This window comes from Lepidochelys kempii, chromosome 1 (genome assembly GCF_965140285.1).
Source record: "Lepidochelys kempii isolate rLepKem1 chromosome 1, rLepKem1.hap1, whole genome shotgun sequence".
NCBI classification, from domain to species: Eukaryota; Metazoa; Chordata; order Testudines; family Cheloniidae; genus Lepidochelys; species Lepidochelys kempii.
The window spans coordinates 77,130,047-77,157,211 of record NC_136380.1 but is presented as its reverse complement, the minus strand read 5'-3'; positions in this window follow the sequence as shown (position 1 = coordinate 77,157,211).

The window sequence follows — 27,165 nt, the reverse complement described above, 5'->3', positions numbered from 1 at the left end:
CTGTCATCTCAGATCTGCTTGAGGCTTCGTACATGGGAAGCTTAAGCCATAAGGACTGAGATCCCCATCCTAAACTGGAATGCCCTGAAATGATACTGGACATTGGACTACAACCTATGAACAAAATTCTAAATTCTTTGCAACTACAAGCCTTGCCATCTCTCCTATGAAACTGAACCTCAAGAATTAAGCTCATGTCTATATGTATATTGAGCTTTTAGCCATACTCTCTCTCTCTCTCTCTCTTTCGTTTTTTAATAGATTTTAGTTTAATTAATGAGAATTGTCTCTATTCATGTATTTGGGTAAAATCTGGAATACTCATGAACCTGGGAAATAATATGACAGATTCTTTGGGAGCTGTGGAACCTTTTCTTTTATATGATGAAATATGAGCTCTGTCTGAGCAAGGACTTACACTTACCCAAGAAAATATATTTGTGGAAGAACAGAAAAGCCAGTGAAAGCATTTTATGTGAAGCTCAACATGTTTGTACCATTGGACTAAATAGATGATTTTCCAGCACAGTTGTGGACGGATAGAAGGGGTCTGAGGTGTATCAAGAAGGTCAGAAGTGAGGATACGATGATGGTCAAGATGCGAAAGGTAAATGGCTGTAAAACACCCATTTGTATTTGACAGTTTTATCACCTCTTTGTAAGAGGTAAAGAACTTCAGAATCTGCAAGGCACTAGAAAATCAGGTCATTGAGTACAAATAAGAAATTTCACTGCCTATCTGCAGGCATAACACGCTTAAGAGAGCCCCTGGTCTTAAAACATAGGAATTGCCATACTGGATCTGACCTTTGGTCCATATAGTTCAGTATTCTACCATTGATCATAGCCAACACCATCTGCTTCAGCTCACCGTGTAAGAAATCCTGTAGTAAGCAGATGTGGGACAATCTGTCCCCCAATTGCATCCGGAAAGAAATCCTTCCTGAACCCCCTCTGATGGTCTTCAAACAACCCCCCAACCTCTCCAAGCTCCTCATCAAAAGCAAGCTCCTCAAGACCAGGACACACCAACTCAGAGTGGCACCAGACCCTTCCAGAACAATAGATGAAAAACCTGGAGACATATCTTCACTGCTACAATGATCTACAGCTCCCCACCCCATAAAACACCTTTCAAGATCAATGGGTCCTACTCATGCCTATCACATGCCCATCACAACATGTGATGTACCTCATCCAGTGCACTATATGCCCCAATAACAAGTATGTGGGTGAAAACAGATACTCTTGAATGAACTCACACAGGAAAATGATAAAAGACAAAAACACCGTATCACCCGTGGGTGAACATTTTTCACAAAAAAAAAGAGGAGTACTTGTGCCACCTTAGAAACTAAAAATTTATGAGGCCCTATAAATTTGTTAGTCTCTAAGGTGGCACAAGTACTCCTCGTTCTTTTTGCTGATACAGACTAACACGGCTAACAAACTAACACTCTGAAATTTTTCACAAAGCGACCACTTTATATCTGACCTAACAGTCGCCATCCTCAAAGGAAACCTGCACAACACTTTCAAAAGATGAATCTGGGAGCTTAAATTCATAGCTTTGCTAGACACTAAAAATCATGGACTAAACAGAGACACTGGATTTATTACAGAGATCTAAAATCCACTAATAACCCCTTTAGCTTCACCCCCCCCCTTTTCCCTCTTCCCTCCCCACCCCCCTGTGATTGGAAGGATGTTAATGGGCCACTTCACCTTGAAATATGTATTAACTACTTATGCCAAACAATCTGTTCCATCTTAAATTTAGCTCTGACAAACTGATTACTTTCCCCAGACCTGAAGAAGAGATCTAAGATCAAAAGCTTGTCTCTCTCGCCAACAGAGTAGGTCCAATAAAAGATATTACCTCACCTACCTTGTCTCTTTTGTGTATTATAGTATATTTCTGTTCTTTATTCACCCACCAGATGGCACTAAAGATTTGACAAAAGGTTAGCCTTGAGAGTGGCAACCTGTGCGTTGCTTCGCATATACATTTTCAACATTTTTCTTCATACCCGTGCAGAGGACTGGATTAAGACCTTTAGAGGCCCTAAGCACTGAAAAGATTATGGTGCCCCCCTATATGTAATTGAAAATAAAAACAATACTATACCATAAAATTTTATTTTTCAAAATGACACAAAACTTACATGTATGCTTCAGAGTAACAGCCGTGTTAGTCTGTATTCGCAAAAAGAAAATGAGTACTTGTGGCACCTTAGAGACTAACCAATTTATTTGAGCATGAGCTTTCGTGAGCTACAGCTCACTTCATTGGATGCATACCATGGAAACTGCAGAAGACATTATATACACACAGAGACCATGAAACAATACCTCCTCCCGCCCCACTGTCCTGCTGGTAATAGCTTATCTAAAGCTATCATCAAGTTGGGCCATTTCCAGCACAAATCCAGGTTTTCTCACCCTCCGCCCCCCAACACACAAACTCACTCTCCTGCTGGTAATAGCCCATCCAAAGTGACCACTCTCTTCACAATGTGCATGATAATCAAGGTGGGCCATTCCCTGCACAAATCCAGGTTCTCTCACTCCCTCACCCCCCTCCAAAAACCACACACACAAACTCACTCTCCTGCTGGTAATAGCTTATCCAAAGTGACCACTCTCCCTACAATGTGCATGATAATCAAGGTGGGCCATTTCCAGCACAAATCCAGGTTTTCTCACCCCCCCACCCCCATACACACACAAACTCACTCTCCTGCTGGTAATAGCTTATCTAAAGTGATCATCAAGTTGGGCCATTTCCAGCACAAATCCAGGTTTTCTCACCCCCCCGCACCCCCATACACACACAAACTCACTCTTCTGCTGGTAATAGCCCATCCAAAGTGACCACTCTCCCTACAACGTGCATGGTAATCAAGGTGGGCCATTTCCAGCACAAATCCAGGCTTTCTCACTGCCCCCCCCCCCGGGGAACACACACACACAAACTCACTCTCCTGCTGGCAATAGCTCATCCAAACTGACCACTCTCCAAGTTTAAATCCAAGTTTAACCAGAACGTCTGGGGGGGAGAGGGAGTAGGAAAAAACAAGGGGAAATAGGCTACCTTGCATAATGACTTAGCCACTCCCAGTCTCTATTTAAGCCTAAGTTAATAGTATCCAATTTGCAAATGAATTCCAATTCAGCAGTTTCTCACTGAAGTCTGGATTTGAAGTTTTTTTGTTGTAAGATAGCGACCTTCATGTCTGTGATCGCGTGACCAGATAGATTGAAGTGTTCTCCGACTGGTTTATGAATGTTATAATTCTTGACATCTGATTTGTGTCCATTTGTTCTTTTACGTAGAGACTGTCCAGTTTGACCAATGTAAATGGCAGAGGGGCATTGCTGGCACATGATGGCATATATCACATTGGTGGATGTGCAGGTGAACGAGCCTCTGATAGTGTGGCTGATGTTATTAGGCCCTGTGATGGTGTCCCCTGAATAGATATGTGGGCACAGTTGGCAACGGGCTTTTGTTGCAAGGATAGGTTCCTGGGTTAGTGGTTCTGTTGTGTGGTATGTGGTTGTTGGTGAGTATTTGCTTCAGGTTGGGGAGCTGTCTGTAGGCAAGGACTGGCCTGTCTCCCAAGATTTGTGAGAGTGTTGGGTCATCCTTCAGGATAGGTTGTAGATCCTTAATAATGCGTTGGAGGGGTTTTAGTTGGGGGCTAAAGGTGACGGCTAGTGGCGTTCTGTTATTTTCTTTGTAAGGCCTGTCCTGTAGTAGGTGACTTCTGGGAACTCTTCTGGCTCTATCAATCTGTTTCTTCACTTCCGCAGGTGGGTATTGTAGTTGTAAGAAAGCTTGACAGAGATCTTGTAGGTGTCTGTCTGTCAGAGGGGTTGGAGCAAATGCGGTTGTATCGCAGAGCTTGGCTGTAGACGATGGATCGTGTGGTGTGGTCAGGGTGAAAGCTGGAGGCATGTAGGTAGGAATAGTGGTCAGTAGGTTTCCGGTATAGGGTGGTGTTTATGTGACCACTGTTTATTAGCACTGTAGTGTCCAGGAAGTGGATCTCTTGTGTGGACTGGACCAGGCTGAGGTTGATGGTGGGATGGAAATTATTGAAATCATGGTGGAATTCCTCAAGGGCTTCTTTTCCATGGGTCCAGATGATGAAGATGTCATCAATATAGCACGAGTAGGGGCTTTAGGGGATGAGAGCTGAGGAAGCGTTGTTCTAAATCAGCCATAAAAATGTTGGCATACTGTGGGGCCATGCGGGTACCCATAGCAGTGCCGCTGATCTGAAGGTATACATTGTCCCCAAATGTAAAATAGTTATGGGTAAGGACAAAGTCACAAAGTTCAGCCACCAGGTTAGCCGTGACATTATCGGGGATAGTGTTCTTGATGGCTTGTAATCCATCTTTGTGTGGAATGTTGGTGTAGAGGGCTTCTACATCCATAGTGGCCAGGATGGTGTTATCAGGAAGATCACCGATGGATTGAAGTTTCCTTAGGAAGTCAGTGGTGTCTCGAAGGTAGCTGGGAGTGCTGGTAGCGAGGGAGTCTACATAGCCAGACAATCCTGCTGTCAGGGTGCCAATGCCTGAGATGATGGGGCGCCCAGGATTTCCAGGTTTATGGATCTTGGGTAGCAGATAGAATATCCCAGGTCGGGGTTCCAGGGGTGTGTCTGTGCGGATTTGATCTTGTGCTTTTTCAGGAAGTTTCTTGAGCAAATGCTGTCGTTGCTTTTGGTAACTCTCAGTGGGATCATAGGGTAATGGCTTGTAGAAAGTGGTGTTGGAGAGCTGCCGAGCAGCCTCTTGTTCATATTCCGACCTATTCATGATGACAACAGCACCTCCTTTGTCAGCCTTTTTGATTATGATGTCAGAGTTGTTTCTGAGGCTGTGGATGGCATTGTGTTCCGCACGGCTGAGGTTATGGGGCAAGTGATGCTGCTTTTCCACAATTTCAGCCCATGGACGTCGGTGGAAGCACTCTATGTAGAAGTCCAGTCTGCTGTTTTGACCTTCAGGAGGAGTCCACCTAGAATCCTTCTTTTTGTAGTGTTGGTAGGGAGGCCTCTGTGGATTAGTATGTTGTTCAGAGGTATTTTGGAAATATTCCTTGAGTCAGAGACGTCGAAAATAGGATTCTAGGTCACCACAGAACTGTATCATGTTCGTGGGGGTGGAGGGGCAGAAGGAGAGGCCCCGAGATAGGATAGCTGCTTCTGCTGGGCTGAGAGTATAGTTGGATAGGTTAACAATAGTGGAAATCTATCAACTGCATGAAAAAGCTTGTACAGATACAGACAGACATAATCTTCCTTTCCAAATGCAAACAGATGGACATCGTACTAAAAGGACTGAAGGTAAAAAAATCCATTACAATCTACATACCACCCAGACTATGCTGACAGCTTGTGCCACACGCTCTCAAAGAAACTGCGGAATCACCTGATCAACATCCTCTACAGAAAACAGGGAAAGATTAAGAGTGAGCTCTCAAAAATGGACACTCTCAGAAAAAACCAACCTTCCACACAAACTTCCTCGTGGCTGGATTTTACTAAAACTAGACAAGCCATTTACAACACACACTTTGCTTCTCTACAAAAGAAAAAGGACACTAAACTTTCTAAACTACTACATGCTACAGGGGGCCACAGCAATGGTTCCCTCAACCCACCCAGCAGTATTGTTAACCTATCCAATCAACAGCACTACAGCCAACAAGATTGAGAGAGTGTGCAGCACATGGTATGAATATGGCATATTTGTTTTGGTCTAAAAGTGTCTTCTGCATTCCTTGATAACACCCTGACATGTTGGCAGCGTTGTCATAAGATTGACCTCTGCACTTTGAGAAATCTATTTTGCAAACTTGGCACAGATCATGCAGTACTTGATTTGCCATTTCTTCACCAGTATGGCTTTTCAAATTGAGGAATGTTATAAATCGTTCAACTGGTTTTCCATCTGTGGGAGACACATATCTTAGTACAATACTCAATTGATCAATATGTGAAAGATCAGGTGTAGAGTCGACAGATAAACTGAAGTACCCAGCAGTACTTACTTCATCCACAATAGCTGAACGAACTTTGTCACTCATTAGGCCAATGAGTTCATCACATTTTGTCTTGGATAAGTATGATGAGTTACCTTTGACCCATTTTTAGCAGACCATATCTCAAAATATGGGAATGCTGGCAAACTGAGCTACAAGCTCCAACAATCCCAAGAAATTTCCATTCGGCAATGATCCAGATGTGTCATTTGATCCCCGGAAAGGCAAACCACGTTCAGCTGATGTTTGAATAACAGCTATAACATGCTGCAAGACATGTTGCCAGTATTCACGCTCCCCTTTAATTTGTTCTTTCAATTTTTGTGTCAATCCAAAGCCCTGTCTTCGATTTAAATATGTCAACATTGAATATGTCATTCGATTTAAATATGTCAACATTTAAATATGTCAGCATTAAAGCAGTATTCCACCAGTCACTAAATCCATCTGCAGCAAACCGGGATGTTGAAGGTTTATGTGCAAAAAGTTTGCAAACAAAACAGACCCTGTTGATGGTGAATACAGTAGCCATTCTCGAGTGTATGTCTCACCATTCACAATCATGCCGAAAAATATTTTTTGTGGACAATGTCTTAAACAAAACAAAACCTGTTTGGGTCTAAGTCATTTTGGGGAAAGATTGCAAATTAAGTACTATTGGGATAGTGTTAAAGGATTGCTATGGACTCCCCAGAGTCAGACTTGGTTATGTGTAGAGACCTCAGATATTATTAGAGAGAGAAATGCTACTGGGACTTGTGTCATAACTGAGGCTTTTACTTCCTGGATATAGATTGGAGAATAAATGGTACTAACAGGATCCAGTTATTCCTGGATATGATAGGCAATTTTCTTCATCAAACAGTCACTGAGCAAAAAAAGACAATGCAATTTTGGACTTGATTTTGGTATGTAGTAAGGACATCATGGGAAATAAACGTAGACTGAGTGATCACAAGTTGATTCAGTTTAAATTAAAGGAAGAATAATCAGAACCAAGTCATCTGCTATGATTTTTTTTTATTTCAAAAGGGTAGACTTTGGGAAATTTAGGGAATATAATTAAAGAAGTCAGCTGGACTGAAGAGCTGAAATACTTAAACATGGAGAAGGCTTGTAATTTCTACAAAATCTGTAATTTGCATACCAAGCAAATTAGGGAAAGCCTCCAGACCTGTTTGGATGAATTACTACCTCAGATGGGTTATTTAAAGAAACCAGAGTGCCTACAGGGAATGGAAAAAGAAACTGATCAGCAAAGAAAGCTACATTTTAGGGATTAGAAAATGTAGGAATAAAGTGAGAACTGTTAAAAGTCAAGAAGAATTTGTTCTTGCCAAGGAAATTAAAATAAATAAATAGAGTTTTTTGTTATATTAATAAAAACAAAATAAGGAAGTTTGAGGTTGGGCTGCTATATAGTATGGATGGGGAGGAGATTAAAGGTATGGCCCCAAAACTCAATGAATATTTTGCCTCAGTTTTCAATAAAGACAAGGGCATGAAGGCAGGAGGACTGGTGGAAATTAGTGTATAAAAATGGAAATTACTACATCTGAGGTGGGAAAAAAATTAAAGAGCTTAATGCACTCAAATTGGAGTGAACAGATAAATTCCATCCCAGAATACTGGGGACCAGGGGGGAACTGGAACATAAGACTTTGAGTCTAGTAGCAAGGATTTTTAATAAATCTATCTCTTTGGGGTAATACTATATGACCCACATCATACCTATAGTAAAGAAAGGGGAAAAAAAAGTAATCCTGACATTTACAGACCTGTTAGTCCAAATTCAGTGGTATGTAAGGTTTTAGAATAAATTGTGAAGGAAAGAAGAATTAAATTAAATTAAAGAAACAAGTAATTTAATAACTAAATTCACAGAGGTAAATGAAAAAAGGGATATTTTGTTGTCTAACAGAAATGCAATATATCTAATATTCAAATGAGAGAAGATGGAGATCAAATTAAGAATTGTAGGATGGGTAAGGAACTAGCTGAAGGGTGGAAGGCTGAAAGTGACATATCACACTGTGAGGAGGTTACTAGTGGAGTACCTCACAGATTGGCCTTGGGACTGATCTAATTCAATATTTTTAATAATCACCTTGGCACAAAAAGTAGGAGAAATAATTGGTTAGTAAATGGTGCCAGTCTAATCCTAAGAATTTCAACCTTGGTATGGATGGGCCGAAGAATATGCAAAGATAACTGGATGACCCCCGGAGGGCAAACCAGAATCCACCCAAAATGCATCAAGGAAGAACAAGAAGATAACACCTAGCCATCATGGATGTACCACCTGCTGATTGAGCTGATTGATGGTCATCTCAATTGTAAATTCAGGATGATGAAGCAACTTCCATAGACTTGTATTGAAACAGATACCTATAGAAATTGGTCCAGGGACTGTGTTCTTTGAGTCTGGTTCTACGACCACCCTCCAGAAGCATCGGATGTACATCTGACAATGACTCGGCTCCACTCTCGTGTCCAGGCCACCTAGCCAGTGACTTGGCACGAGCAACATCTAGGCTGGAAACTATAACAACCTTTTGTAGAACCTGTGTGTGAATGTCTTCTCTGTGTGAATGGATCTATATAGAAATTGCATATAGGAATATTTTGTTATATTTACAATAAATGTGGCAATTTGCCTTGTCCCTCTTACAAGATCCTGTTTTATTAGTGTAACAGGAGGGCCCAAAGTCTTTTATTTTGAAGGATTTTGCACTATTTTTAGGCAGCAGAATAAAATCAGGGTTACACAAATGTATGCTATGATGCACAATACATGAAATATAATAGCCATGGTAAATTAAAAAAAAATGCTGCCAGAATTTCAGAAAGTTTCCACTGGAGCAAGTCATTATTTGGGCCCTAGTTTTAAGTGGGTCTTAGATGGGATCTTTAAAATGGGTTTTGCTTGTTGCTAAGCTATCTAGATCCTCCATTTTCCAAGGGCTTGAGGGATAGCCCAGGACTTTTAGTACAATTTTGTAAATTATTCCACATGCAAGGAAGTCAAGGAGATTTTCACACATGGAAAAATTAGAGGATTGGGTCCCATGCTATTTTTTTAGCACACAATTTAAAATGTGCTGCCACTGACAATAAATATACTGTCAGCTGTGCTTATTGCTAAAATAAGGGAAAGTGGAATACTCTCAGAATAAATAACTTGTAGTGCTTAGGGCACCAGCAAAGCAAGGGGCATCAAAAAAATAAGATTTGATATTTCAAAAAAAGCATCGAAGTCTTTTCCCCAAAAAACTTCCCCAAGGCACAGGTTTTGTTCTTGCCTTGGGAACCAGCTTAGGTTAAAAACCTGGTACGCTGCCACCACCAAGCGATTTAAACCAAGAACAGGGAAAGAACCCACTTGGAGACGTCTTTCCCCCAAAAAATATCCCCCCAAGCCCTACACCCCCTTTCCTGGGGAAGGCTTGATAATATTATCCTCACCAATTGGTACAGGTGAACACAGATCCAAACCCTTGGATCTTAAGAACAATGAAAAATCAATCAGGTTCTTAAAAGAAGAATTTTATTTAAAGAAAAGGTAAAAGAAAAATCCTCTCACCTCTAAAGGGTTAAGAAGCTAAAGGTAACCTCACTAGCACCTGACCAAAATGACCAATGAGGAGACAAGATAACTTTCAAAGGCTGGGAGGAGGGAGAAAAACAAAGGGTCTGTGTCTGTCTGTATGATGCTTTTGCCAGGGACAGAACAGGAATGGAGTCTTAGAACTTAGTAAATAATCTACCTAGGTATGTGTTAGATTATGATTTCTTTAAATGGCTGAGAAAATAACTGTGCTGAATAGAATGAATATTCCTGTCTGTGTGGTTTTTTTGTAACTTAAGGTTTTGCCTAGAGGGATTCTCTATGTTTTGAATATAATTACCCTGTAAGGTATCTACCATCCTGATTTTACAGAGGTGATTCCTTTACTTCTATTAAAAGTCTTCTCATAAGAAAACTGAATGCTTTTTTCATTGTTCTAAGATCCAAGGGTTTGGGTCTGTCGTCACCTATGCAAATTGGTGAGGATTTTTACCAAACCTTCCCCAGGAAGTGGGATGTAAGGGTTGGGAGGATTTTGGGGGGAAAGACGTGTCCAAACTACGTTTTTTCAGGAACCCAGATAAAGTTTGGTGGTGGCAGTGGAAATCCAAGGGCAAGGGTAAAATTAATTTGTACCTTGGGGAAGTTTTAACCTAAGCTGGTAAAAGTAAGCTTAGGAGGTATTCATGCAGGTCCCCACATCTGTACCCTAGAGTTCAGAGTGAGGAAGGAACCTTGACAACACATTCCCTCCAGCACAGTGAATTTCACAAGCCAAAAAAACAAAGAAAACCTAATGGATTTTTTAGCTAGATTACTCATTAACTTTACAGGAGTTGGAAGGCTTGCATCCTTGATATGTTCCCGGAAAAGGTACCACACAGACAGACAGAAAAAAACCTTCCTCCCTCCCCCGCTCCAGATTTGAAAGTATCTTGTCCCCTCATTGGTCATTTTGGGTCAGGTGCCAGCAAGGTTACCTTAGCTTCTTAACCCTTTACAGGTGAAAGGATTTTGCCTCTGGCCAGGAGGGATTTTATAGCATTGTATACAGAAAGGTGGTTACCCTTCCCTTTATATTTATGACAGCAAGCTAACTACAAAATGTCTTTCATTGCTGAAACATGTAGCCAACCATATTTGAAATGTTCTGCTGTAAATTAGTAGCATACTTACAGTTTAAAACATTCTAGTGTTAATAAGTAGCCTTTACAACTTGAAATGTTCTGCTCTAAATAAATAGTCTATTTACACCTGAAATGTTCTAAAGTAAATATGTAGCCTTTCCACACTTGAAATATTCTGCTTATCTACACCTGAAATCTTCTACTGTAAACATGTCCACAAATGCTGAATGGTACGCAAATGCTGAAAAAGTGTTAAAATGAAGGAATACTAATTAAGAACACAAAATGAAACAGACAGGTTATTATCCTTATCTCTGAATCAAAACTCAAGAACACAAGGTATAATATAACAGGTTGAGCTGAAGAGAAAGGGATGACATATATATAGTAAACACAGACATGGATACAGACAGAGGGATAATGTCCATAAATTTCAAAAATGTGTCCTCATGAAACTCACTGTACAAGATTGTCCTCACAAATTTTCACCTTGAATCTGGGCCTATATACGACGAAAGCCTATGATAATGGCCAACCTACCAAGCTAGGACTCAATCAACCAACCAGTCACCTCTTTTAGCTACCATATGAAGATAATAATGAGGAATTCTCACACATAAATAATTCCTTAGTCAACTAGACATAAAACTATAAAGACATTAAAATGTAACAATTCTCTACGTTTCAACATGCACTTGATCCAACACCAGCCACTAGTAGTGGTTTATTTATATAATCAGCTGATCTGAGAGGACACATTCATCACAGTCTAATCTTGTGCCATCAGAACCGATATCTTTTTATTAATATTTATGACAAAATCCATATCAGTTAACAAAAAAAAAGTATGTCTTTTACCAAATCACATCTCTTATTTGCTTAAATTTGCAGCTCTAAGCTGAGAGAGTATGTCACATTTTGGTCCAATAGGCATGCAAGTTGGAAAAGTTATCAAATGCCAAAAAATTAACAAGTATCTAAATTTGAGGCCCCCCTTTGAGCTTGAGGCCCAGGCCAAATGGCCCTCCTGGCCGCCCCTCTGATCGGCCCTGATTATATAACAATGGTAACAACAATGATCTACATGGTCATACTTTAATCAGATAACATCCCGGGGGGGGGAGGGGAGGGGAGGAGGAGTGGGTGTCACAATTTTTTTAAGTCCAAATCGTGTTGCCAGCACAAGAATTTTGAGAAACACTGCTCTAAAGTTTTATGTTCTTTTACCTTTGCGTGAAGTTATGTAAAAACCAAATCTACATTTGTAAGTTGCACTTTTGCAATAAACAGATTGCACTATAGTACTTGTATGAGATTAATTGAAATACTTCCTTTTGTTTATCTTTTTTTGAGTGCAAATATGTTAATTAAAAAAAGTGGCACTGTACACTTGGTATTCTGTGATGTAATTGTAATCAATATATTTGAAAGAGTAGAAAACATCCAAAATATTTAAATACATTGTATTCTATTATTTCTTAATAATACAATTAAAACTTCAATTAATTGTGTTTTTTTAAATTCAAAATTAATCACAATAATTTATTTTAATCGTTTGGCAGCCCTAATTTAGATAGGTTCTATTTTCTTGCTACAATATTTATTTTAAAGTAAAAGACTTTTATGGAGGATAGGTTGCAAATATTTTTGTTCAAACAGAGAAAATAATTGAGAAGTTTCACTTGAGAGAGACTGTTAACTGCATTCTGCAGCAGTGGAGGAAAGAAATATGGAATTACTGCATCTTTCAAAACAAATAAGGTATATAATATTACACACAAAAATACATTAAAAGAACACTATTTCTGTTGCAAAGTTAATCACTTAAAAATTGGGAAATGCCAGAATTCATGTTGCCTGTGCAATCATAATTTGACAAATTATGATGCAGTCAGTAATTACATGATCACATGCCATGTTTTCCACAGGACCTCACATCATTCAGTGCACAGAATGGATGGTACTCACCTAATAAGCAGCCATTCAAAATTTTGTTTTCTCCTCATTGTTCAATATGTGGCCCTAGGCCTTATTTACTGCACACAATTCAAATCCTGCTCCAGATACAAAATTATTAATTTCTTCATGAGCATTCTATGGCACTTATTACAATAGTATCCGAGTGCTTCACAAATATCAATGGATTTATTTTCACAACATCCATGTGATATCAGAAGGCACCATTATCACCATTTTACATATGGGGAACTGAGGCACAGAGAGACTAAGGTCAAAAGTATCCACTAATTTTGGGTACACAATTGGAGATATTGTGGGCCTAATAATTCAGCGTACTTAGCATTATATAGCATTTTACATGTTCAAAGAAAGCTCCCATTGACTTCAGTTGCAGCTCGGGGTACTCAGCACTTTTGCATACCAGACTCCAGGGCAGGGGTTGGCAAACTTTTTGGCCTGAGGGCCATATCTGGGTATGGAAATTGTATGGCAGGCCATGAATGCTCATGAAATTGGGGGTTGCGGTGCGGAAGGGGGTGAGGGCTCTGGCTGGGGGTATGGGTCTCGGATGGGTCCAGAAATGAGGAGTTCAGGGTGCAAGAGGGGGCTCTGGGCTGGGGCAGGGGGTTGGGGGTTCAGGAAGGTGGTCTGGGTTGGGATCAAGGGGTTCATAATGTGGGAAGGGGATCAGGGCTGGGGGTTGGGGTGCGGGAGGGGGTCAGGTTTGCAGGCTCCGGGCAGTGCTTACCTCAAGCAGCTCCCAGAAGCAGTGGCATGTCCCCCCTCCAGCTCCAACATGGAGGCGCGACCAGGTGGCTCTGTGTGCTACCCTGTTCACAGGCGCTGCCTCTGCAGCTCCCGTTGGCTGCAATTCCTGGCAATGAGAGCTGTGGGCACTTGTGGTGGGGGCAATGTGTCCACTATGCATAGGAGCCAGAGTGGGGATATGCCGCTGCTTCTGGGAGCCGTGCGGAGCCCCAGGACATGTGGAGCGGGGCAAGCCCCAGACTTCACTCCCCGGCGGGAGCTTGAAGGCCAGATTAAAATGTCTGAAGGGCCGGATATGGCCCCTGGGCTGTAGTTTGCCCACCCCTACTCCAGGGTCTCAAGTTGGGCACCCAAAACATAAGGAACAGAAAATTAGTGACCCCCCTCTGAAAAAACTGGTTTAAGTTACTTGTTCAGTATCACATATGAACTCTGTGGTAGAGACAGGGATGGAATCCTGTTATCCAGGGCAACATTCAACTGCCTTAACCATGAGACCATCCTTTGTCTTTTTGAAATCCCCTGTCTTTTTGCCCATTCATTCCTAGTACCCCCTTCATCTAGTGCCTGCCAGTCTCCCTCTCTCCCATTTCCTTCACTGCCTCCCAATCCCTGCCTGTTATACAGTTAAACTCCTCCTTTATCACCTTTTAAAAAAGTTGTTTTCAAAATGTATAGGTTCTTCTTGCCATTTTGTCTTAGTTCAGAAGCCAAAAGATACCACATGAGTCAGTGTGCTCTAAATATGTCATGGAGATTTTATAGTTGTTTTTTCTTTGTTATTTTCTTTAATCTAAAATAAAAATAATCTAGACTGATCTAGTCTGGTTTGCTCTTTGTGTAAGAGAAAACATAGCATACCCCATTTTTGTTTGTACATCACATCTGTTCAACACAGTTTACAGTCAGCCTCTGAATACTGACATGACTACACAATACTCTTGTACTGCATCAGAAATTCACAACATATCATTTTACTTAAATAGCAGATACCAGATGTCTCAGCAAGTAAACTATACCTGCACTGCCTGTGGGTTGGCAAATTCCCAATGTTCAACACTGCTTAAATTAATTGGCAGGCAGTTTGGCACTTCTTTGCTTCAGATATGATGCTGTTTTGCACTGCAGGACAGGACATGGGTAAAGATCCAGTCTCAATTCAGTACTCGCATTAAAGCATAATGAGAAATAAACTTAATCTTTTAACAGCTAAAGTACTTTTGTAATGGGGAAAAATATAAGATACTGTGAATTTTTAGGGCTGGTTCTTTTGACATGTTACCTTTGCATCTACCCTCTGATGATAGATGTGGGTGTCTTAGATACAACATAGAAAGTTTGATCCCACAAAAGCTTTATTTTTTTATTTATAAATCATAACCTCCCCTTTTTTCCCTCAGTGTCATATATGTAGATTATGATAATATAATCGGTCACCATAGAAGAGATTAGCCTCAGTACATATTCAACAGCATTTTTGACCTGGGGAAGATTCCTGACACTCTAACCCACTTTCAAATAATTTTGCTTACTTGCTTATTTTGGAGTCAGATTTAGCCTCTAGACCGCGGGTGGCCAACCTGTGTCTCCAGAGCCACATGCGGCTCTTCAGAAGTTAATATGCGGCTCCTTGTACAGGCACCGACTCCGGGGCTGGAGCTACAGGCACCAACTTTCCAATGTGCCAGGCGATGTTCACTGCTCAACCCCTGGCTCTGCCACAGGCCTGCCCCACTCCACCCCTTCTCGCCCCTCCCCTCAACCTGCCATGCCCTCGCTCCTCTCCCCCCACCCCACAGACCCTCCTGCACACCACAAAATAGCTGATCAGGAGGTGCGGGGAGGGAGGAGGAGGTGCTGATTGGTGGGTGGAGGTGCTGGGACCGGGGCGGGTGGAGTTGATAGGGGCTGCTGACATATTACTGTGGCTCTTTGGCAATGTACATTGGTAAATTCTGGCTCCTTCTCGGGCTTAGGTTGGCCACCCCTGCTCTAGACCCTGAACGAGAAGCCTTCCTGCCCCTTGCAAAGTTTCCATATATAATTACAGTCCCTGTCCTCAGGGAATAACGAGTGCTCACTTCTACAAACAGTCCACACAGAGTAATGGTCAGTCATCACCCCCATCCGCCAGCCAGCAGCACAGAGCAGACCAAAAGTCCCAAGTCCCAGTCCTGTGCCCTGTCTACTAGTTTACACAGGATTTAATGTGGTCTCAGAGGAATGTCAGATGTGACATAAACTTATGATGATATATCATTAGTTTTTCAAACAAACTTTAGGGCTCACACTGCTTGATAAAATGTATTTACAGTATTACTTCTAACCAAACTCTGATCTACCTCCGACATCTCTAGTTTTGTTTGACCAGATCTGTGTTCCCATGTGACCCAGTTAACGTTAAACCTTGAGCACACTCCATAAACATAAATGAATGGGGGACTGCAGAGCTGTTCTGTTTCTGCAGAATATTAAATGCAAAACTGGTTTAGCTTCATAAAACTGACTGATTTCATCATATGTTAGGATATAGAGATTCAGGCCTGTCTGCAAAGGCCTGTACTCTAAGAATTTAGGTGTATTCTTATCACTTGGCTAGTGATAGAGGTATAAAAGAAAGAATCAAAATCACTGTCTGCTGGTGTAAGGGCCTTCTCTTACTGTGACAGTCTGAGGCCCTGTTCTTAGGCTAAGGCCTTTGGCTAAGCAGCAGAGGCAGCCATAAACTGGGAAGCGAAAGGTCACATCCTCACATTCCAAACTAGTCACATTGAAATAAGGTGCTATTGGGCTGTTAGGCACTATCAGGACAGGATTGTATTCCTATCACCTCCAGAGAAAGGGAAGTGCCTAGAAAATGTAAAAGGAAACTTAGTTTGATAGCATCCTGTCTGGCAAGAACTCACTTATCAATAGCTGGGATGTGAAATCCTCACTTCTGTATTGTTTTGTCATTATAGTTCCCACTTTGCTGTTGTTTGTCTGTATAATCTCTGTCTGGTTCTGTGATTGTTCCTGTCTGCTGTATAATTAATTTTGCTGGGTGTAAACTAATTGAGGTGGTGGGATATAATTGGTTACATAATCATGTTACAATATGTTAGGATTGGTTAGTTAAATTTCAGGAAAATGATTGGTTAAGGTATAGCTAAGCAGAACTCAAGTTTTACTATATAATCTGTAGTCAATGAGGAAGTGACTGGGGTGTGGGTGGGGGTGGGCATGTGGGTGTGTGAGATGGGAACAGGGAATGGGGGTAAGAAAATTGGAATCATGTTTTGCTAAAGGGGGAAATGGGAACAGGGAATGGGAGTAAGGAAGTTGGAATCATGTTTGGCTAAGGGCAGGAATGGGAACAGGGACACAGGTGTAAGGCTTTGTGGTGTCAGAGCTGGGAAGGAGGATACTAAGGAAGGAAACTGGAATCATGCTTGCTGGAAGTTCACCCCAATAAACATCGAATTGTTTGCACCTTTGGACTTCGGGTATTGTTGCTCTCTGTTCATGCGAGAAGGACCAGGGAAGTAAGTGGGTGAAGGAATAAGCCCCCTAACACCATATACAGTTGACCTGTTTTCCACTGCCTTTTACAGCTGTGAAAGCAAGATTAAAAAAGGCATGTTTACTGTTTCAGGTAATTCAAAATGTACCTGCTTGCAGAAGCTCTTGGTTGAACACAGCCAAAAAAAACTTCTTTTTGGCAGCTTTTTTTCAACATGTGAAGTACAATGGATGAATTTGTATGTACTTCCTACATAATCAGAAGCCAGACAACATTGACTTAAACATGAGGGTATAAAATCCTAGCTGATGGAAACTAATCTAGTATAAAGAAAAGGAGTACTTGTGGCACTTTAGAGACTAACCAATTTATTTGAGCATAAGCTTTCGTGAGCTATAGCTCACTTCATCGGATGCGTCCGATGAAGTGAGCTGTAGCTCACGAAAGCTTATGCTCAAATAAATTGGTTAGTCTCTAAGGTGCCACAAGTACTCCTTTTCTTTTTGCGAATACAGACTAATACGGCTGCTACTCTGTAATCTATAGTAGTATAGTTAGTAATCTATGTAGTATAGATCTATGTAATCTCTGCAATCTATGTAGTATAGTTAGTCTGGGTATATACAATTTTCATCATTTCAAAAATAAATGTACCCTCACCTGGGACATTTCCTTGTGAATTATTATTTGCTATTCCAAAACTGCTGCTAATTTAAGTTTTTGCAGGTTTCTTGATACAAGCACAGAACAAATGTGTGTTTATATTAGCTGTTGGAGGAAAAGGAAACACCAAAATTCCATCCTCAATAGCCCACTTTGAATATAAAAGAATATTTGGAATAGCATCACTATCAGAATGTAGGAATGCTTTGATTTTACATATCCCAGGCCAAATATTGCACTCAATTATACCAATCCAGACCCATTAACTCCAATACTAGAGCTTAGTAAAAAATAATTTATTCAATGAATTTTGACTTTGTTTCTATTTCTGAATTGTCTGCAAACACATTGAGATTTTCTCAAAAGCATTTGCTATTCAAAACTAGAAGTGAATAATTATTTTTCCATAGTTCATTCACCAGCAGTCATTGTAAGCAGTCGGTATTCAAAATTGTTCTGGTTGAACATAAAGTATATTTCTGGTTCTTGACTGGATAAGCAAAACTCTTACAATCAAGCGTTCAAAACTAATGCACTCAATTATAAATTTGAAATTGTGACTACTGAGCAATAGCTGCTTAGAATAAGATGTTTTCTTGAATACCCCTGTCAATAAACTGATTCACTAGTAACTACGAAGTCAACTCATTCAACATTTAAATGTATATTTTATAATCATCAGTCTAATAACTTAACACTGGCCAAATATTCATTTGCAGTATTTACCCTAGCTCTGTTCCATAGGACTACAACAGTCTATATAAGAGAAGAATTATATATATATATTCACTGTGGTGATATAGAAGGTGATTATAACCTGAAGTAGCTAAATACAACACGAAAATTTTGTCTGAAGAATCATGCCAGACATTTCAACATGTCTTATGTAATTTCAACAAGCAGTAACTTATGGTTTAACTGCACTTCTCCTGTGCAAACTGTAACTTCATTGGAAGTACTTTTCTATCATGAAAAAAATATATACAGCCAAGGAGAGATATTTTAGTGAGACTAGAAAGTAAGAGGCCACAATCCGATCTCATTTACACTGATATAACTAAGATCAGAAGCTGAAACACAGTGAACATAGAAATTTCCCAATACTGAATCTATAAAATAAATTGATATTTACCTACAAGCAGTTAAGCTAATGAATCCTTCACAATATTGTAAATCAAGCATGATTATTACAAGTATTAAAATATCCTTGTTTTCTTTGTTACAGTTTCTAATAGTTGCCATATTCCCCAAATAGAAAGAGTATTCCTTTCCTTGGCTTCACCTTAGGCTTCTTCCTTCCCATTTCCCAGGCTACTGAAATTAGACAATTAACAAGACTAGTACGGTTGATTGTCTTGTCGAAAGAAGCAATACTAGGCTTCACAAGATTAATAGCATCAGGAGAATTTTATAATGGAACATCTGCAAAATAATCATTAAACATATTTGTTATAGTAATTTTATTTGTGACTCCTGAATTGGAATATTTTATACCCTGCTAATATTTTTAAATGACCAAATGTGGGTTTGGCAAGCAAAGTGAGTCCCATTGTGGATGCATGGCAAGAAACTAAGACATTTATATTTCAATGATGAATAATGCAAACAACAGGAAATAATTGCACATCACATCCTTGGCTAAATTAATTCTCCTTTTTCTCACCTTTATTGTGATTTGTAGTGATGATTTGATTAAAATTAAACTGTACTATCAATAAAAAATACCATCATCATATTGGGACAGGAAAAATCTGGAACAATTTGGTAATGGTATATTATTTAGACGAGCTGTACTCATTTGTTTAAGTGCATCCTGCTTAATTTGGCAAATATACATGTAACAATATATAATCATTTTAATTGTATTGTAGATGTCTGGAGGTTTCGTACAAAATTGCTATCAACAATGCTAATTAGTATAGGGATCAGAGATCACATTCCAGCTGGTCACTGAATAATGGAAAGTAATCTAGATAAAACTGAGACAAAAATAGAGTTGTGATAACATAATAGATCTTAATGTTAGTACAAAGGAGATGAATTGTGTTAATCCTGGATGTAGGAAGAATATTAATTAAATACAAAAAAGGTAAGATAGTTTGAATGTAGAGTTATTTTCCATATCAATTGGATAAGTTATTTGCCATGTCACATAATCATCAATAAATACATTAGGCAGCCATACTATGTGCTCAACTGTATGATGTTAAGTGAATAAACACTGTGCCCACTACTTTATTAGTGGAATAATTAGTGCATTATTTTGACATAAGCTATCTACTGTAGTAATTAAATGGAAAAAAAAGTCTTTCAGCTCTTAATGAAATGGGAAAATGTCTTGTTTTATGATGTAGCACCATGAAATGGTGTTCTGTTGCAAAGAGTACTCATATGACAAAACAATGTTTTGCTATATTGTCATTATTATTCTTATAAAGCTGTACAACACTTTATTGCTTTTTATAAGTATTACTTTATATCATCAGATGTAGTGATTATTCCTGGGAAAATATTTTCATCTATGGACAGGGATTTTGAAAAGTGCCCAGCACTGGTCCAACTTCATTCTCACTGATATCTATGGAAAAACTCCCATTGACCTGAATAGAACCAGAGTTAGGTCATTGCTTCATGCTTTTGAAAATCCCACGCTATGTGTACAATAGAGTTGTGTATTACATCACATTAATGGTATAATGCAATGTCTGTTGGTGATATTGTGAGTTTTGGCCATTGACCCATGAAGACTGGATCACAAAGGGCATAAGGTACAATTTACTACCACCAGTCTATTGAGAATTACTTTAGCTCAAATGTTAGAGGCTTGTGGTTTTGGAGTTGAAGCACCAATGTTCTAGTTCCATCTTCACGTGGTGTGTTTGTGTGTGCATGAGGTGTAGTCTTGATTTGATATGAGTAATTGGACACTGATGAGGCCTCATGTTTTGGGAGACAGGATTACGGAGGTGTATGGATCAGTACAGTAGAAACAGAATGTCTGTGCTAAGATAGGTGAATGGCTCAGTACTAAGAGACAGAATGTCTGTACTAGCTAAAATAAGGGGGAACAATCAGGGAATCGTTTACAATGGACAAGATAACAATGGACAAAATAATGGAATGTAAGATGAGGTAAAGAGTAGACCATCCAAGGACAGTGCTATACAGGGATTGGTTCCTACAAAATAACCAAGCCAGTCTTGAAGCATGTAATGTAATATAATAAATGCAATACCATATGTAAATGTATATAAAAGAAGACGTTTTCTGTGTAATGTACCTTCCACCTGTCCCTCTATGTTTGGGTTTGATCTACTCAGCATAGCTTTGGATGCCAAATAAGATTCCTGAGTGATGAAATCTGAAGTTAAATGGAGTCCTTGGAAAGCCAAGTGGAAAGGGGACTCAGAGGGTCTCCCAACATGTGTGAGAGATATTTATCCAGTGATTATGTCTGCTGTCTGAAGTACATGGTATCATTACACTAGATCAATTTGTAACCCACATTAAAACAGTATATGGCATTTTGTCCCCCCTAAAGTGAAATACACTCTTAAAATAAGTATTTTTCCGCTATGTAAATTTAAAATGACCAGTGAGTCCTGAGTCAGATCTAAAGCTGTACACATATAGATAATTCTCTCTCCATATTCTTTGTTTAGACAAACTATTTATATATTTAGCTCTTAATATCTACTCAGATATCAGTAATATAAATGGGGGGAGGCAAAATCCTGCTCATCTCATCTCACATGCATCAGTACTCCCATGGATGTAGTCTATAATCATTTTTGTTGCAAAAATATTAGTAATTTATAGCATATTTAAGGTAAAAAGCAAGGATTATGATCACTATGTTATCTTTTAGGTAACAAAACCTTTAGAATTTCACTAAGTGACTTTTGCATCAAGTCTACAACTTCTGGTTGTGCTCAAGCATAACCTTTACAAAGACATCCAATCTTGATGTACAGATGTCAAGTGAGGGAGAATTTGCCACATCCCTAGGTAAATTGTTCTAATGGTTAATTACCCTCACTGTTAAAAAAATGCATACTTTATTTCTAGCCTGAGTTTGTCTCACTTCAGTCATTAGATCTTGTTTTGTCTTTGTCTTCTATATTAAAGAGTCCATTAATATAAAAAAATACCTCCCACATAAGGAAAGGGGTGACCACTTTTAGGTAGCTTGGGTTGCTACCTGGCCATTTTTTGCTCTGCCTGGCCTGTTTTTCTTCAGCCAGTGTGACACCCTGTCCCTGCTGTACGTGCTGGGTACTCAACATGCTGAAACACCGGTGTCTAAGGCTCCTTCTCCTCTCAACACCAAGGACCAGGAAGCAGGATGCATGGACAGGGGTAAGGAATGGGGACTGAGTGGGGGAGGCAGGTGCTTCTGGGAGGGAAGAGTATGCTCCCTCAAGGGATGAAAGCAGGTCTTGGGCATAGGGGCTCATGGGAGGAAAGGCAGAGCTGGCTCCTGTGTCTAGGGGATTGTGATAAATGAAGGTGGGATAGCTCCCTTTTATGGACTCAGCCAGCCAGTTAGCTATAAAATCCCTCTTAGTAGCTGTTCTCTACTTGCTTTACCTGTAAAGGGTTAAAATTCACTGCAATGCATAGATAAAAGGAAGTGAGTGGGCACCTGGCCAAAGGAGCCAAAGGCTAAATTTTCTTTTAGAGAAGACTCCCCTTTTCTTTGTCTCTGGTTGTTCTCCCAGAGTGAGAGGACAGGGCAGAAATATGCTATAAGAAGCTTGGGGCCAGGTATGAAAAACTCACCAGGATCATACCTAGAAGCTACTAGATGGGGATATATGCAGGGGCTCATTAGAAGGTAAGAGGCACTGAACTACCCCTTGTGCTGACTTGCACCACCGCCTAGGTGAGAGGGGCAGAGAGGGCCAGGCTGCTAATGGGGGCACCTGAGAGGGGAAGAGCAGGGTCAGGATGATGGGGGGAGTGTACTGTATGGAGCAAAAAAATATGCTGACACAGGGAAGAAAGGTAAGCAGCAGGATACGGACCCTGGACTTCAGGAAAGCAGATTTCGACTCCCTCAGGGAACGGATGGGTAGGATCCCCTGGGGGACTAACATGAAGGGGAAAGGAGTCCAGGAGAGCTGGCTGTATTTCAAGGAATCCCTATTGAGGTTACAGGGACAAACCATCCCAATGAGTCGAAAGAATAGTAAATATGGCAGGCGACCAGCTTGGCTTAACGGTGAAATCCTAGCGGATCTTAAACATAAAAAAGAAGCTCACAAGAAGTGGAAGGTTGGACATATGACCAGGGAAGAGTATAAAAATATTGCTCTGGCATGTAGGAATGAAATCAGGAGGGCCAAATTGCACCTGGAACTGCAGCTAGCAAGAGATGTCAAGAGTAACAAGAAGGGTTTCTTCAGGTATGTTGGCAACAAGAAGAAAGCCAAGGAAAGTGTGGGCCCCTTACTGAATGAGGGAGGCAACCTAGTGACAGAGGATGTGGAAAAAGTTGATGTGCTCAACGCTTTTTTTGCCTCTGTCTTCACTAACAAAGACAGCTCCCAGACTGCTGCGCTGGGCATCACAACATAGGGAGTAGATGGCCAGCCCTCTGTGGAGAAAGAGGTGGTTAGGGACTATTTAGAAAAGCTGGACGTGCACAAGTCCATGGGGCCGGATGAGTTGCATCCGAGAGTGCTAAAGGAATTGGCGGCTGTGATTGCAGAGCCATTGGCCATTATCTTTAAAAACTCGTGGCGAACCGGGGAAGTCCCAGATGACTGGAAAAAGGTTAATGTAGTGCCAATCTTTAAAAAAGGGAAGAAGGAGGATCCTGGGAACTACAGGCCAGTCAGCCTCACCTCAGTCCCCAGAAAAATCATGGAGCATGTCCTCAAGGAATCAATCCTGAAGCACTTACATGAGAGGAAAGTGATCAGGAACAGTCAGCATGGATTCACCAAGGGAAGGTCATGCCTGACTAATCTAATCAAATTCTATGATTTGATTACTGGTTCTGTGGATGGAGGGAAAGCAGTGGATGTATTGTTTCCTGACTTTAGCAAAACTTTTGACACGGTCTCCTACAGTATTCTTGTCAGCAAGTTAAAGAAGTATGAGCTGGATGAATGCACTATTAGGTGGGTAGAAAGTTGGCTAGATTGTCAGGCTCAACGGGTAGTGATCAATAGCTCCATGTCTAGTTGGCAGCCAATGTCAAGTGGAGTGCCCCAGGGGTCGGTCCTGGGGCCGGTTTTATTCAATATCTTCATAAATGATCTGGAGGATGGTGTGGATTGCACTCTCAGCAAATTTGCGGATGATACTAAACTGGGAGGAGTGGTAGATATGCTGGAGGGCAGGGATAGGATACAGAGGGACCTAGACAAATTTGGAAAATTGGGCCGAAAGAAATCTGATGAGGTTCAATAAGATAAGTGCAGGGTCCTGCACTTAGGACGGAAGAACCCAATGCACAGCTACAGACTAGGGACCGAATGGCTAGGCAGCAGTTCTGCGGAAAAGGACCTAGGGGTGACAGTGGACGAGAAGCTGATGAGTCAGCAGTGTGCCCTTGTTGCCAAGAAGGCCAAAGGCATTTTGGGATGTATAAGTAGGGGCATAGCCAGCAGTTCGAGGGACATGATCGTTCCCCTCTATTCGACATTGGTGAGGCCTCATCTGGAGTACTGCGTCCAGTTTTGAGCCCCACACTACAAGAAGGATGTGGATAAATTGGAGAGAGTCCAGCGAAGGGCAACAAAAATGATTAGGGGTCTGGAACACATGACTTATGAGGAGAGGCTGAGGGAACTGGGATTGTTTAGTCTGCAGAAGAGAAGAATGAGGGGGGATTTGATAGCTGCTTTCAACTACCTGAGAGGTGGTTCCAGAGAGGATGGTTCTAGACTATTCTCAGTGGTAGAAGAGGACAGGACAAGGAGTAATGGTCTCAAGTTGCAGTGGGGAGGTTTAGGTTGGATATTAGGAAAAACTTCTTCACTAGGAGAGTGGTGAAACACTGGAATGCGTTACCTAGGGAGGTGATAGAATCTCCTTCCTTAGAAGTTTTTAAGGTCAGGCTTGACAAAGCCCTGGCTGGGATGATTTAATTGGGGATTGGTCCTGCTTTGAGCAGGGGGTTGGACTAGATGACCTCCTGAGGTCCCTTCCAACCCTGATATTCTATGATTCTATGCCACCCCAGCCACACACACTTTAAATCAGAGGTGGGCAAACTATGGCCCACGGGCCACATCTGGCCCACGGGACCATCCTGTCCGGCCTGAGCTCCCGGCTGGGGAGGCTAGCTCCCGGTCCTTCCCCTGCTGTCCCACCTCCCCCACAGTCTCAGCGCACTGCACTGCCAACGCTCTGGCCCACTGCTCCTGCTGGCCAGTGCGGTGGTGTGGCTGGCTCCGGCATGGTAAGGCAGCAGGGAGAAGAAGGTCCTGGGGGGGCAGACAGGGAGCAGGGGGTGGTTGAATGGGGTGGAGGTTCTGTGGGAGGGATGGTCAGGGAACAGGGAATGGGGAACAGGGGGGAGGGAGGCTAGATAGGGCATGGGAGTCCTAAGGGGTCTGTCAGGAGGCTGGGGTGTGATAGGGGTCAGGACAGTCAGAGGATAGGGAGCAGGGGGGATTGGATGGGTCAGGGACTCTGGGGGGCCAGTCAGGTGACAGGAGGTGGTTGGATAGGCGTGGGAGTCCTGGGGGGCCTGTCAGGAGGCGGAGGTTCTGCAGGGGGAGAGTCAGGGGACAGGGAGCAGGTGGTTGGATGGGGCAGAGGTTTGGCGGGGGCGGTCAGGGGACAGGGAACGGTGCGGGTTGGATAGGGGGTGGAGTCCCGGGGGGCAGTTGGGGCGAGGGTCCCAGGAGGGGGCGGTCACGGACAAGGAGCAGGGGGGGGGTTGGATAGGTCACGGATTCTGAGGGGGGCAGTCAAGGGGCGGGAAGTGGGAGGGGGCAGACAGATGGCGGGGATGTCATAAATATAAAGGGAAGGGTAAACCCCTTTAAAATCCCTCCTGGCCAGAGGAAATATCCTCTCACCTCTAAAGGGTTAAGAAGCCTAAGGTAACCTCGCTGGCACCTGACCAAAATGACCAAAGAGGAGACAAGATACTTTCAAAAGCTGGGAGGAGGGAGAGAAACAAAGGGTCTGTGGGTGTCGGTACGCTGCTTTAGCCGCGGATAGAACAGGAATGGAGTCTTAGAACTTTTAGTAAGTAATCTAGCTAGGTATGTGTTAGATTATGATTTCTTTAAATGGCTGAGAAAAGAACTGTGCTGAATAGAATAACTATTTCTGTCTGAGTGTCTTTTTTGTAACTTAAGGTTTTGCCTAGAGGGATTCTCTATGTTTTGAATCTAATTACCCTGTAAGGTATCTACCATCCTGATTTTACAGAGGTGATTCCTTTACTTCTATTTACTTCTATTTCTATTAAAAGTCTTCTTGTAAGAAAACTAAATGCTTTTTCATTGTTCTCAGATCCAAGGGTTTGGGTCTGTCGTCACCTGTGCAAATTGGTGAGGATTTTTACCAAACCTTTCCCAGGAAGTGGGGTGCAAGGGTTGGGAGGATTTTGGGGAGAAAGACGTGTCCAAACTATGTTTCCCAGTAAACCCAGTTAGAGTTTGGTGGTGGCAGTGGATATTCCAAGGACAAAGGATAGAATTAATTTGTACCTTGGGGAAGTTTTAACCTAAGCTGGTAAAAGTAAGCTTGGGAGGTTTTCATGCAGGTCCCCACATCTGTACCCTAGAGTTCAGACCGGGGGAGGAACCTTGACAGGGGGCCAGGCTGTTTGGGGAGGCACAGCCTTCCCTACCTGGCCCTCCATATAGTTTTGCAGTCCCAATGTGTCCCTTGGGCCAAAAAGTTTGCCCACCCCTACTTTAAATGTCGTTCCACAGCTCATGCCTCCCCTTCCAGGTAATTAAAGACTGTGAACATGTCACTTCTTAGCTTTGTTTTAGACAAACTTAATAGCTTTTTAATCTCACTCAAAGCTAGGTTTTTGCAGCCATCAAAATATCTTGGCTGCTCTTTTCTGAAGGCTTTCTAGTTTGTCAACTTGTTTTTAGAAATGCGGACACCAGAACTGGACACAATAAACCATGGTCTCACTATTGTTACATGCAGCGGTAATGATACTTCCCTCCTACTATTGATATTCTCTGCAACCAAGGATTGCATGTGCTCTCTTAGGCACCTCATTTCCCTAGGTGCTGATGTTCAGTTGGCGATGTACTATGAAAACATAAAACCCCTGTAGGAAGGGATTTTCTCCTCCTCATCCTGTACCATGAAATTTCTACATACAATAAATTGTTCAAAATTGCTCCTGTGGGAGAGTTTTGCAGAAAAGAGCCATTTTTTTCTGCTTAATCTTTAAAATGCAGCTTCATTTTTTTTTAATCTGGCATTTCCAAAAATTCTAGCACCTCCCCAAGCCATAGCAACTTCAAAACGTTCAGTTGGCATCAGAGTTTGCGTGGCTCATGATGAAGCAGGTGGTGTTCTA